Genomic DNA, 13,921 nt, shown 5'->3' on the forward strand with positions numbered 1-13,921 from the left:
GCTCATAGTTTTCAAACTGTTTATTGTCCAATTTCTTGAAAATTATTCTTACATATGATAATATGGTATTAATTGGGACATATTTCAAGCTCTTCAAGGGAGGCAATAAATGTCTGCTGAACCAAACTAGTCCCATATTTTCTAACCCTGACTTATTTACTGAGTTCTAACACATTGCCATCATTTTTGTATATTATTTTATTGACTTGCCATTAAATACTTAGTGCTAATATCTATATGATTTTAGTAGTAATATTGACAGTAGGATCAACATTATTTAACAATCAAATAGTCTAGATCCTTGAAAGTCAGAGTGAATTAGAATTTCTAAGGTCAGAGAATCACAGAATCATTGAATTGGGAAGGACCTCAAAAGGTTACCTAACCTGTTGAAGCTGAATGATGGGTTCATTGTATTTCAATATAACATCCTTTCTATTTTTATGTTTATGCAAAACTTCCCAGAATAAAAATTTTTTAAAGAGGTATACTAATCCAGTAATTCATTTTGCAAATGAGGACATCCCCTTAATACGTAAAGAAAATTAGTCATGCAGTGAAGCTCTAAATATTAAAGCCCACAAAAAAGTAAGGATGAAATGTCACATCTTTTACTAAATGACATGTTCTCATCAATAAGACTTTACGTGACTTCACAAAAAATTCAGCAGCCTTCTTTACCAAACTTGTAGTTTTACAATGACATTAGGGTTTTAGTAGGCAGTTACAGAGAACAGAACTGTAGTACTAAAGCTAGACATGATGTCTAGCAAAAAATAACATTTTTGTTATTTTAACACTACTATAGCTAATTCTGATTTAGTGTCAAGTTTTGAATGAAAAATCTGTAAACTGCATACTACATATTTTAAAAGGTTAAGAGAAGCTTTTCTGGAAACTAGAAAAATGGACCTCATTTTCCCCACCCCACCTCCATGTACTCTTATCTCCCAAGCATCTGGTTGTTATTTTCAGATTGAGACTATAAGAAAAGCTAAGGTAGAGAGAGAGGAGAGAAGAGGAGGGGCATAGGTCCTATGTAGACAACTATAGTATTACAGTTCACATTCAGACTTGGAAGGAACAATAAACATAACTGTGCCCTTCCTATTCATTTTAATAATAGCAGAATGAAGAGGAATAACAATAGTAGTTATTCTATATAATGAATAATGGCTACCTGCTAGGAGTTCTAAATATATTAACATATTCTCTCATTTAATCATTACAGAAATCCTTCTCTACAACTGTTTTACAAATGAGGATAGTGAGACTCAAATTAAGACATTTACCCAAGATCACCTACATAACAAAGTTGGAATTCAAAGTCAGGAAGTCTGCTCCAGAAGCTACATCTTTAAATGCTGGACAATACTGCCTTAAAACAGATCAAGACAATTTGGCAACCATCTTAATAAGGTAGCATAAGAAGGTATTCAATAACAAATGCTTCCTTTGATTGGGGGAGACAAAATTCCCAAGGGATATGCTATTGTGGTCATATTTGCATTTTCAAGATTAGCATATAAAAGGTATCATTTCTTCCTCAATGCCATGCCTACAAACCTACCAAAAGCCACCAAGTAAGGATGGGGACAGATGATTTTTTCTCAAGAGAGAAAAGTGAAAGCTGGATATAAGACCCACAGTTCTACATATAAATGGACCACATATAAATACAAACAAACCAAGATGAAATATAATACTTAAGTTTGTTTTAAACCTTCTTGGCTATACTTGAACTGTATAAATCACTCTTGTCAAAACACTGACTTTCCATTCTCAAGAAAACATTGGCTCTATGTCACCAGCACTGCTTTGAGACCTTGAGATCTCTAGGTCCCCATTATCTTAAGTAGTTAAAATGAGCACAACCCTTATGAAAATCATGTTGCATAAATTAGCAAAAAAAATATCATCGTATGAACATTGTATAATAAAACAAACGAACAAGCAGCTTTTAAATCTTTACAAGGACAAGGCTTATTTCCTCTGAACATCATAAACTCATTCTAAAATAAGGAAGGAAATAGTAAATACATACTATTTTAAAGACATGGAGTTTTGGGGTTTTTTTTTAAAAAAAGACCATTGAGTTATATAACCAACTTGAATGATGCATTAAATTCAAAATCTGTGATACTACGATGCTTGTTCTGAGACTTCATCTATGACAGAGGAGGATGATCTATGGAAACATCAACACCAGAGGCTCATGTAAGATACTATTGGTGACAGTCAGACTTGGAAGAGAAAAATGAAGTTTGAATAGAAAGATAGCTCTGGGATTTTTCTTATCCTGAGGTCCACTTAACCTTACAGAAAGTTACTTTCCGTTATAAAATAAGAGACGGGGGAGGAAATCTTAAATGGTAAAAAAAAAAAAAAAAAAAGTAGGAGAAATTTCTCATTTGCACTCATGTAAGTAAAAGGGTGATACCTGCTAGGATCATTATGCATATTATGTTATGTGCTTAGTCACTGAGTATCTATTGTCTTTATCCATAGAACAGACAGTAATATGTTGGCCTTCTCCTGAATGGAAGAAAACACACAGCATCATTATCCATTCAATGGTCCAAGGAAAGATCTCTATTCTCTAGTCAGAAGTTTTTTGTTGCCTCTGAATGTGTTTTTTAGTATCCATTACTTCTACATATGTTCACCTGTGTGTATGATGTCATATATGTACATTTGAGAATTCATAAACAGGAAGAGATTATTATGTTCACTTTTCTTCTAGAGAAAACAAAGCTAAGTGACATCTGTGAATACAGAGGCCACTGCAAGAATAACTCTGAGGCAGTGAAAAGTAGGAACATTACCTTGGCCTTATGGATCCTGCTTCCTTCCACAGCTCCCTCATTCCTAAAGTTTAGAAATTCCTGCACTCGAATGTTTATAGCAACACAATTCACAATTGCAAAGCTGTGGAAACAACCCAAGTGCCCATCAATATATGAGTGGATTAATAAAATGTGGTATATGTATACCATGGAGTACTTACTACTCAGCTTTAAGAAACAATGGTGATATAGCACCTCTTGTATTTTCCTGGATAGAGCTGGAAACCATTCTACTAAGTGAAGTATCTCAAGAATGGAAAAACAAGCACCACATGGACTGACCAGCAAATTGGTATTAACAGATCAACACTTAAGTGGACATATAGGAATAACATTTATTGGGTGTCAGACAGGTAGGGGGAGGGCGGGCATGGGCAATATATGTAACTTTAACACTTGTACCCCCATAATAGGCTAAAATAAAAAATAAATAAATAAAAATAAAATATTACCAACTAAAAAAAAAAAGAAAGAAATTCCAACATTTCTAATGTTGACACAGCCTATCATCTTTTATTTGGTGATAGTCTCACCCTAATTACCTCAGCTATATACAAAGTCAGACACACATGCACACTTCTCTAGAAGTTCTTTTCTATTGACAAAAAAAAAAAAAAAACAGCATTAAACTTGTGTTTTCTGAGAATGCTATAACACCTCTTAAGTACAGCAAGTCCCAAAACAATGTCATCTCATTCAGTGTACTTGCCTTATAATGTTGATGTCAGCGGATGGGAACTGATTCCCAACTAGGACCACTGTGTGGAGTTTGCATATTCTCCTCTTATCTGTGTGGGTTTCCTCTGGGTTTTCATACACATCCCAAAGATGTGCACATCCGGTGAATTGGTGTGTCTACAAAGTCCCATTTGATATGCGTATGTGTGACTGCACACTTCAAGGGAATGGCACTCTGTCCAGGACTGGGTGCTGCCTGCTGCCCTAAGCTGCAAGATAGACTCCAGCCACCCATGACCCTAAACTGGAATAATTGGGTAAATGATCTTATGCGTTTTTATTAATATATCTTAAAAGTATGTATAGCTCTCATTTATTTCAATGTTTAGAGGTATTTGGAGATTTATGAGTTTGGTGATCTTTCTGTGACCATGCCATAGGAACTTAACTCTTATTTATATCCATTAGCCTATTGTAAAATTGGTTTCCAAGAGCTTACTAATGAAATTAAGTGAGAACTTACTGTAAATGAGGAGCTAAGGTGCACTGCAAACCTGCGAATTGTAGTTCTAAGTCAAAACTTAGTCAAAAAGTTATCATCTATCTATACAAAGGAGCCAGCACACTAATTTTTTTCATATCAAGTCCTGGTGTGATCACAGAGTGTGGGTATGTATGTGTCCATACTTCAGCTCGCACCCGGGACAGCCATTTCCTGTTGCCATGGGTTACAAGGGTGACTGACATGGAGCCTCCAGACAACTTGATAGAGCAATTTCAGAATTAACAAAACACATTCTTGGTAATTTGCAGTGTTCAGCAATTCAGTCTATTAAAATATCAGTTCAAAAACATTTGCTAATCCCTCTGCATGAAAATAAGGGACTTGAGGTAAGTAAACTTGAGGGATTTTTTTTCTATTAAAACATAGCTCATCATTGCCAACCTTTCACTAAATGCTCCATATATAGAAGCAATCACAAGTGGGGGAAAACAGTTTCAGGATCAATGTACTATAAATAAGAGTGATTTATGGCTTGACACTAATATTTTTAAACCTAGAATCACATGACAATCAGAACAGTCTTTATGTTAAATCCTTCACACACACATATAAAAAGGAGCAGTTACACCAAAATATTAAGTGATCAGAAGGGCAAGACATCTCTTAAACCAAGAACAAGAGAAAATGAATACTGTATAGTACCTACAATTAATTGTGCATTCTAGTTCCCCTCAGCCTGCCCTGAGCATCTTGTAAATGCATCAAGGGAAACCCACCCACTGACCCAGGAAACACCAAAATTGGAAATCAGCTGAAAACAATAATGTAAGGCCATTACTACTATCACTATTCACTAGAAAGAAAATGTTAGAAGAAAAACATGCTATTTGGATTTCACCGGCAAGGGAATTTTAAGACTTTTGTAAATATTCATCTGAACTGGATAAATATGACCTCTTATATATACTGTATTGATGTAGAATTAAGAAAATGAAATACATTTAGAACATACAGCTTCTTAATTGACTAAAAATGAAGACAATGTGGAGTGGCATGGTAATAATTTCTCTTGGTTTGGGCATATCTTCTACTATATCATAGTTTCTCTTCTGCCTGATCCATTCTCTGCTCCAAGATCCTTTAGCCTATATTAATAGCTGAATTTAAAGAAAAATGTGCAGACAAAAGGAACTCTCTAAAACTGAGACCTTTTTCCTATATAAACTATTAATATACACCACTGAAATAGAGTGGAGGAAAATACTAATCAGTATCAGTTTTCACATGTGAAATATTTTGACCTCAGGAAAACTTGAGCAAAACTAAATTTTCTGAGAAATAAAAAATCCACATAAATCCTATTTCTGGCTAAGTAGAAGTCATCTTGTTTTTTCCTATTTTCACATGATACGGACATTTTATGTTTTAAAGAAAAAAATAAAACCATACTTAGAAAGTACTGCAACACAAATAAGGCAGAATAGGTTCTAAATTAGAGTGGATCATTTTTTATAAAGTACTAACTTATACCTACCTACTATAGCTGTACACACACTAAGAACGAAAAAATTTTAACAACCTGGTTTGATTATATTTTCATCTTTTCGGTATTCAAATCTGAATCTAGTTATTTCACACAAGAGTTGCTGGGCCTTTTTTATTCTTTGCCAGGATCTATCTGGCTCTCCTGGTTCTCTTAGCACCTTGTACCAGAGGTTGCCACTTAGCCAGCATGGACTTTGAGAAGCAAGCATCTGAACGTTAATTATGACCTACTCATTCCAGTGACTAGATAGTGCAAATCTGAATGAGACTCAAAGAGAAGATAATTAAGATAATAGAAGTTGCATGTGCCCCATAAATTGGAGAAGAAAAAAAAAAAACCTGTCTCCCAAGTTTCCTAAAATTAAACGTCAAAGAGGGGAAACGAGTGTAACAACAACCTAAAAGGAAAGTTTCTCTAGAATAAGACTAGATTTTTTTCAGAGATACTTTTATTTATACCCATGGCTTATTTGGATTTAAAACATATGCAGCCCTTACAATACATGTCATACTTGGAGCACGGAAACAGGCTGCAGAACTCTATTCTGACACACAGACGCCTAGCTTAGAATGCACTTCTGCAGAATCCAGGGAGATCAATAGACTCAGGAAACAAATATGTTGATGGATGAGCCTGGGTCTAAAAACGACCAGGTTGAGACCGCCACGCTGCAGGTTTCACAGCTATTCCCATGTTGGCAGAACGAGAGGGCTGCAAATGATTCCCCCTTTCTTTTAAGGGGCAAAGGAGGGGAAAAAAGGAAATGAGGGGAGAAAAAGAGGTAAAGGAGGGAAGAGAATAGAGCCGGTGGTGAGGAAAGGAAGAAAGAAATGAGGACGGGAAAGAAAGAGAGAGACCCGAAGAGGGGCGGGGGAGTACGGAGGAAAGCTATGATGTATGGACGCTCGCCAGCCACCACCGAGCGCTCCATCACCCCCGAGCCTGCATCCCTCCCTCGCTCGTCTAGAGACGCGGGGCTCCCGGGCGCCGCTGCCCTGGTGCTGACAGCCCTCCTCGTGATGCCGGCGCAGGCATCGCGGAGATGCCCAAAGTAGCCCACCGCAGCCGGCCCATGCGACCCGCCACTCCCTGGACCGCGCTTGCCACCCCCGCCCCCGACTTCTCCCGCGCCCCATCACCCGGCTCAGGGAGAAAGCCCAGAGGAGGGCAGCCACGAGAAAAATCAAAAAGGGGAGGGAGCGGGGGAGGCGACCAAAACCAATGTTTTTAATAATCTGATCGTGGGTCCTGGGGAAGCAGCAGGGAGGAAACCCGTGGCCGCACCTGGGAACGAACACGCTGTTGCAAATACCCGGGGCTCCGTGGGGCTGGGCGATTTTCCACAAAAGGAACTTTGGAAGGAGCGCAGCGGTTTGCAATGGGAGAGAAGGAGATCGCAGCAGCGTTACCTGGCTGAGGTCATGCCGGCGGGCCGCGGAAATCCTCAGGTTTGCGATACTGAGCCACTTGATCGGGTTACTATGGAAATCGTCTTAAGGAGAAGGAAGGGGGAGAGAAAAAAAAGAAACCAACCCAAGCACATCCTTGTCACCCCAACGGAAACTGCTCGGGCCGCTGAGAGCGGGCGCGGGACCGGGCGCGGCGCCTCTCCCGGCCCGGCTCGCTCTTTCTTCGCTCCTCGGCCGGGCCGCGCCTCCCCGCCCCGCGCCGCCGCCGCCGCCGAGCAGCCCGCGGGCCGAGCCGAGCTCTCCGCGGCGCGCAGCCGGGAGCGAAAGCGCGAGCTCGCTCGCTCGCAGCTGCCAGCCGGCCTGGGCGGCGAGTGGCGCTGTTTCCCAGCCGCGCAGCTGGAATTTAAAGAGACAGACGCGTCGCGGGTCTGGGGCCCTTGTCTGCGAGAGGAGCCCGCGGGTCGCCCACCCACCGTCTCGCCCGAGCGGAACGGACAGAGCGGGCCGTAAGAGAAAAGTTTCCTGCAGGGACGGCAGGAGGAGCGCCTGAAGACCAGCCTTTGCCTCCTCTCCCAAATGCAGAACACAGGCTACAAGGAGAGCGTAAGAGGGATTTTTTTTTCCCTCTCCCCTGGAGACTGGAGGGAAATGATTTGTATGCTCAACAAGTCATGCACCTATTTTCAGCCGCTGTCGTTTCCATCCTTGTGCACTGACTTTTCCCATTGAAAGCACATCGACAAACCGGGTTTTACTCCTCATTTTATGTCAGACTCTAAGCAGAGATGCATGGGTTTGGCAAAGGTGATGGCGGGAAGATACAGCTGTCAAATACGTTTGAAATTTTTTTTTTATCTTCTTTTCTCGGCCAAAGAAGCATCTCCTTTTCTCCCTCCCCCTTTCTTTGGAAAATAGGCTTGAAGGTATATTCCAGCCTATACTCCAGCATCATCCAAAGGCTCACCTTCCCACCGGCACCTTTTAGCTACAGCTAGGAATGCAAGTCTGATTGTGTTGCTGAAAATAAGCAAGATCTAGCGAAAGAATCTAGTGTGACCCCAGCTAGTATACCTAGCTGAAAGCCAGCCTTTAGTGGGTGGTTACAAATAAGGGTCAAATCTTATTCCTGACATACAGCCCCAAACAGAATGTGTTGACCAATTTACATGGTTTGATGCCACCACATATTTGGAGAACCAGAGAAATGATGATCCAATCAGTTTATTTTGCTATCCTAACCATCGCTTTTCATTCCTTTAGATATTAAACAGTCTCTTTTTGGCACTAGGTCAACCCAATTTGTCCCGTGGAGGAGAGGCAGTAAGGGGACTCTTTATGGTCTTGTCTAGATGAACCAAACTGGTTCCAGAGTAACTTTTGCATTGAGTAGTGGATACTCCATAAATATGGATGGTTCTCTTTAGGTTGATGGGAGATATTCTCAGAAAGAATGAAGCTAGATTATCAACAACTCGTGGGCAGGATTCATAGATTATACCTCTTAGACCATATATTCTTATGAGCCCTGCACATAGGAAGGATGGCATATTCTATAATAACTCAAGTGTCTTAAATTTCTTTCGTGTATCTCCCCACCAACTTACCTTCTGTACTCACACCTTCTCTATACACCCTTTACATTCCTTTTACCTTACTTCAGAGTGAGCCTTTGAAATAAATACTAGCCTTATCTAAAATCCTTTCATACTTCATTACCCTCAGGAAAGGAATCTGTTGTTTTTTTTTTTAAGAGACAGGGTCTCACTCTGTCACCCAGGCTGAAGTGCAGTGGAGGAATCATTCTCTCTCCAGCCTTAAATTCCTATCCTCAAGCAATCATCCCACCTTAGCCTCCTGAGTGTGGCTCAGATTTCTTATCATGGTATAGAACAGTGTCTTACTCCACTTGTACTGCCATTCTCTCTTCCAAGTTGGTATTTCCAACACTATTCTCATACGGAAAGGCAAAGAGACCAAGCACTCTTTGAAGCCTCTTTTATAAGGGCCTTAATCCCATCTATGAAAAAATGAGCCCTCATGAGCTAATCACCTTCTAAAGGGCCCACCTCTTAATACTACTGCGTTGAAGATTGTTTCGACATGAATTTTGGAGGGACACAAACATTAAAAGTATAGAAAACAGTGTTTCTGGAAATTTAGAATGCATAACAATCACCTGTAGGACTTGTTTAAACCAAGATTTGCAGGCCACATGCCCAGCTTTTCTCACTCAGTGGATCTAGGGTGGTGTATCCTAACAAGATCCCAGGTGATACTCATGCTACTGGGCTGGGAACCAACTCTTGGAGAAATACTGGCATAGATCTTTTGTGATCTGGCCCCTGTGTACTCCTCCTGCTTCATCCCTCACACCTGCTCCTCAGTTCCCAAGCAGGTCAAACTTATCAACCTAAGTTATGCTTTTTCATATAGCACCCATTCGCCCCACCTGTACATATGCTATTCTCCACCAGAAATTCTCTCCCACTCCAACCCAACCCCTCCCCATGTGCCCCACCACCACATCTAGGTAACTCTTGCTTGATCCCCCTAAGAATAAACTCCTTTGAGATGCCTCCCCAACCTCTTGCAGGTCCACATTGGAGTTTAGGTGCCACTTCTCTATACTGCCTCTATACCCACTTTTCACACTCTAGGTATAATAATTGTACATTTATTTGTCTGCTTTCTCACTAGACTTTGTCTGCTAGGGACAGGAGTGGCAACTTATTTATCACTGTAACCACAAATGCCTAGCACATTGGCTAAGACATAGCAGCTCAATAAATGTTGACGCAGGTAGGGGAGAGGAAGAGAAAGGAGAAAGAAAGAATGAGAGAGAGAGACAATGTTTTTGTTGTTGATGATTGTGATGATGATCAAAGACAAAGCTAGTAACAATATTAAAAAGGACAGAGAATAAAAGAATGAACAATTCTGAACATTTACTATTATGTATATCAGGTACCACGTTAAATGCTTTGCATGTTACCTCCTCTATTCCTCAAAACAATTTTGCAAGCCGGGCGCGGTGGCTCACGCCTGTAATCCTAGCTCTTGGGAGGCCGAGGCGGGCGGATTGCTCAAGGTCAGGAGTTCAAAACCAGCCTGAGCAAGAGCGAGACCCCGTCTCTACTATAAATAGAAAGAAATTAATTGGCCAACTGATATATATATAAAAAATTAGCCGGGCATGGTGGCGCATGCCTGTAGTCCCAGCTACTCGGGAGGCTGAGGCAGAAGGATCGCTCGAGCCCAGGAGTTTGAGGTTGCTGTGAGCTAGGCTGACGCCACGGCACTCACTCTAGCCTGGACAACAAGGCGAGACTCTGTCTCAAAAAAAAAAAAAAAAAAAAAAAACAATTTTGCAAGATAAATATTATAACACATGAGAAATATAAGGCATGAAAAAGCATTACCAGTACTATTTTGCTCAACATCACACAGCTGTTTGGTGGCTGTTGTAGAACTGAGGGAGGGATGAGTTGTTTGCTTTACTATAGGCACCACAAAGGCAGTTTTCCAGAGTTATAAATAAGTTTAATGTGTATCCTGTTAATATTCATAAGTATTTTGTTACTTTGATAAATATCACTTTAGCTCTCACTGCACCCCCAAAAGGGGTCTGCCTCACAGCCCAGGGTAGGAACCTCTAAAGCTTTATTGATGCTTTCCTGACTCAACAGTCCGTTTATGTGTAGTATCTTCAGGCTGGCATAAGGAACTTCTCTGAATGCTCACTGTCATTTTTACGCAGTCTTACTCTACCTATGTACCATATCCTTGATGCTGTATAAATTTGTAAAACAATCAACCAAACCAGACAGGTTACAGCAATCGGGCCAATGTCCTCTGCTTGTCTATATGTCTGCTATACTACATTTTACTATAACAGAGATGAGCATTATTAACTAGCAAGAAAATGTGTAAATAAATTAAAATTATGATGAAATTATTTGTGCTCCCTTTGAATATTTTTCCAAGCAAAAAAATATATAAATTGTGAACAAAAGTCAGTTTGTTTGAAAGTAAATTGATTTTATGGCCATTTAGGATAAGACTCTAATTCAAAATTTTGCTATAACTATATCAACTTTCATAGCTAATGAAATCAGTTCAATATAAATCAGAACCTGTAAATCTGTATAGAAATGATTGTTTTCCTTGAATGTTATGTCCTTGGCATGCTATTATACCAAACCATGAAATTCTGACACCTGGAAGGCATATTTAGGGCAGTGGTTCTTAACATTAACTGAATTTGAATCACTTGGGGAGTTTTTTTTTTAAAAAAAATCTCACTATTCATGTTGTACTTGAAACCAATTATATCAGGACCTCTAGGATTTGGGATCTAGGTGTCAAGGTTTTTAAAGCCTAGATTGAGGACAACTTGTTTTGAGATGCTTTTCAGTGGACTTTAGCCCTGGCTGCTCAGTAGAATCACCTGGGAAACTTTAAAGAGTATCATTCCCACACACATCTACAGAGATTATAATTTATTTGATCTGGGTTGGGGCCCAATTTTCGCTATATTTAAAATCAACCCTACGTGATTCTAATTTGAGGCCAGGACAACAGCATCACCTGGGAACTTGCTCAAGGTGCGCTCCAGATCTAGGAGATGAGAAACAGGAGTGGGGGCCAGTATGTATTTCAACAGGTCCCCTTGATGGTTCTGATACACACTAAAGTTTGAAACCACTGCCTTATAACGCAGTACTGGTGTCATTACTCTCCTTTACAGTTGAGAAATCATAATGATCAGCAAACAGCTGTTGAGCTCCTACTATAGAAGCCCAAACAATCATTTCTAACAGGTTTCCACCTGACGCTGAGGCTGCAGGTCCAAGGATCACAGTTTGAGAACAGCCTGTCCTATATGTACGAAGCACCTGTGATTACGTATTAGGAATCTTGAGAGTTTTGGAGGTGTTTTTTTTTTCTCTAAAAGGAACCTATCCAACATAAAACCAATACTATGGGGTTCCATCAAGAAAACATCCTGTAAAAAAAAATCCTTGTACCTCATTCCCTAAAGTAAAAAGTTATGAAAAGATTGGGTATATTTTTTGACCTGCTGTGGCTTAGTTGGTCTGAAAAAAATTGGTATTCAGAACTAAAAGCTAAGAGCACCTTAGTTCCAGATATGGTTATGAAGAGGTCCTTTACTGTACTAGATTGCAGGGAAATTTCAGGAAAAAAAAAAAAGATTCCTTTTTTCCACAAACCAAACCACCAGATCCAAATAATAAGAAAAGAACTAATCAAAAGTTACACAAATGAGCCCAATTTGCCTTCTAAAGAGGCTATTCTTCCCCTTGTAACTGCTTTAAGAAGACAAAAGAACCTGGTTATTCTCAAAAGGCAAGTGCTGCTCTTCTTGGTGACTTGGTGTGAATGTAGCTATATAAATCCTGTCCACCCTAACCTACAAACGTTAAAAAGACCTCTAGTTCCCACAGCCTGGGCTTCATTCCATGGAAACAAGCACAGAAGCCCAGATCACTGCAAGTAAGCACTGTGTCACTAATCTTTGCCTCTAGTCTGGCAGCCAAAGAAAACCCCCAACCAGAACACTCAAAAGAAGATACCCCAGACCATGAAATCTCCTTTCATCCTTTCAGCTGCTTGAATTGATTTCAGGCTACTAACCTGGATCCTTGAGGGAGAATCTTTCAGGGATAAGCTCTTTTATAATATGAGACCCTGCTTCTACTTGGCAATTGCTTTTGAAAAGTTCTGGAAGAGACTGCTAAACTGCATTTTCTTCCTGAGACTTCTTTGGGATCAATGGAATTTCTCTGCTTTAATAGATACTGAGCTCCAGGGAGAAGATCCTAGAAGAGTTCTGAGTTGCCAGCCAAAAACTTCAGGTGCTAAGTTGCTGACGAAAGAAAAGCCTTTCTAAGAGTAATCTATCAGTATATGTTTTGCCTGTGCTTTTTCAAATAGCCACAATGTTAATTACTCCATTAACTACTGAACTACTTACTCTAGAAAGGTCTTGAGTGAATTTGCCTCCTACCAAGGCTGGAGGACATAATAGTCATAGCCAAAATGCAAAATGTCACTAGATTTCTTTCTGCAGGCATATACACTTAAATAAGCAATGCAGCTCCCAGAAATGTAATTAAGTTGCTTAGGTGAACAGAGAACAGCAGTAAGTGGCCTTTAAAAATATCAATTGTAAGGGAAAAAATGTAAAGGGAACATAAAATAGATAAAGATGATAAAAAGAAAGGACATATAAGAATAAATTGGGAAGAAGGTAGTTGTAAGTGGCAAGGGGGCCTTCATTTGGAGAGTGTCAGCTATAGACAGATATCTGAGGCTGTTTCATTATGGAGTTGATCTCCTTGGAAAAAATAATGAAAAGCTAAATTTTCCAATCAGAAGACTCTTAAGAATAGGTTATTATCTGAATTTGAAAATAGCAATGAAATTACATAGAAAAATATCCCTATTCTTAAGAGATTTCAGCTATAATTATATTGAAATGGATACAAAAAATAAATTTTTATATAAGAATAAGAATGTGTTTATATATGTCTATGTACATATATATGGAAATAGAGGAGGCAAATGTAGCAAAATATTAGTGAGAGGTATATAAAGGTGAATGTAGGTGAATTTTAAGTCTTTTAACTTTTCTATAGTTTTAAATATTTTTCAAAATAAAGTTTAATTAAAGAAGAATAGGTGAACAAAATTGCTACAAAGTAAGTTACCCAAAGGCACCATATAAGACAAAATTAAAATAAGGGTCCTGAAAATAGATTTCAAACTGTTCTAAAACCCATTAGGAGGAGATTGGAAATGTGTTCCTCTCCTATATTGCAATTATTGTCATTAGAGATGTGGCCTACACATTTTAGTACATCATACATTCCAAGTAATGCAACACACTACTCTGGACCATGGTGATCTTTTTAAC

The 13,921-nt window shown here is 39.5% G+C and overlaps 1 protein-coding gene across 1 annotated transcript in view; it reads right to left on the minus strand.

Moving 5' to 3' along the window:
* The window catches only part of LOC142873353 (neuron navigator 3-like), a 572,217-nt gene extending 564,980 nt beyond the window's left edge, over positions 1 to 7,237 (minus strand). The window contains exon 1 of the mRNA XM_076007151.1: positions 6,985 to 7,237. The gene's annotated coding sequence lies outside the window, so the exon portion shown is untranslated. The remainder of the gene's footprint in view (positions 1 to 6,984) is intronic.
* Between the last annotated feature and the right edge of the window lie 6,684 nt (positions 7,238 to 13,921).

The sequence above is a fragment of the Microcebus murinus genome, chromosome 10 (assembly GCF_040939455.1).
Source record: "Microcebus murinus isolate Inina chromosome 10, M.murinus_Inina_mat1.0, whole genome shotgun sequence".
Lineage (NCBI taxonomy): Eukaryota > Metazoa > Chordata > Mammalia > Primates > Cheirogaleidae > Microcebus > Microcebus murinus.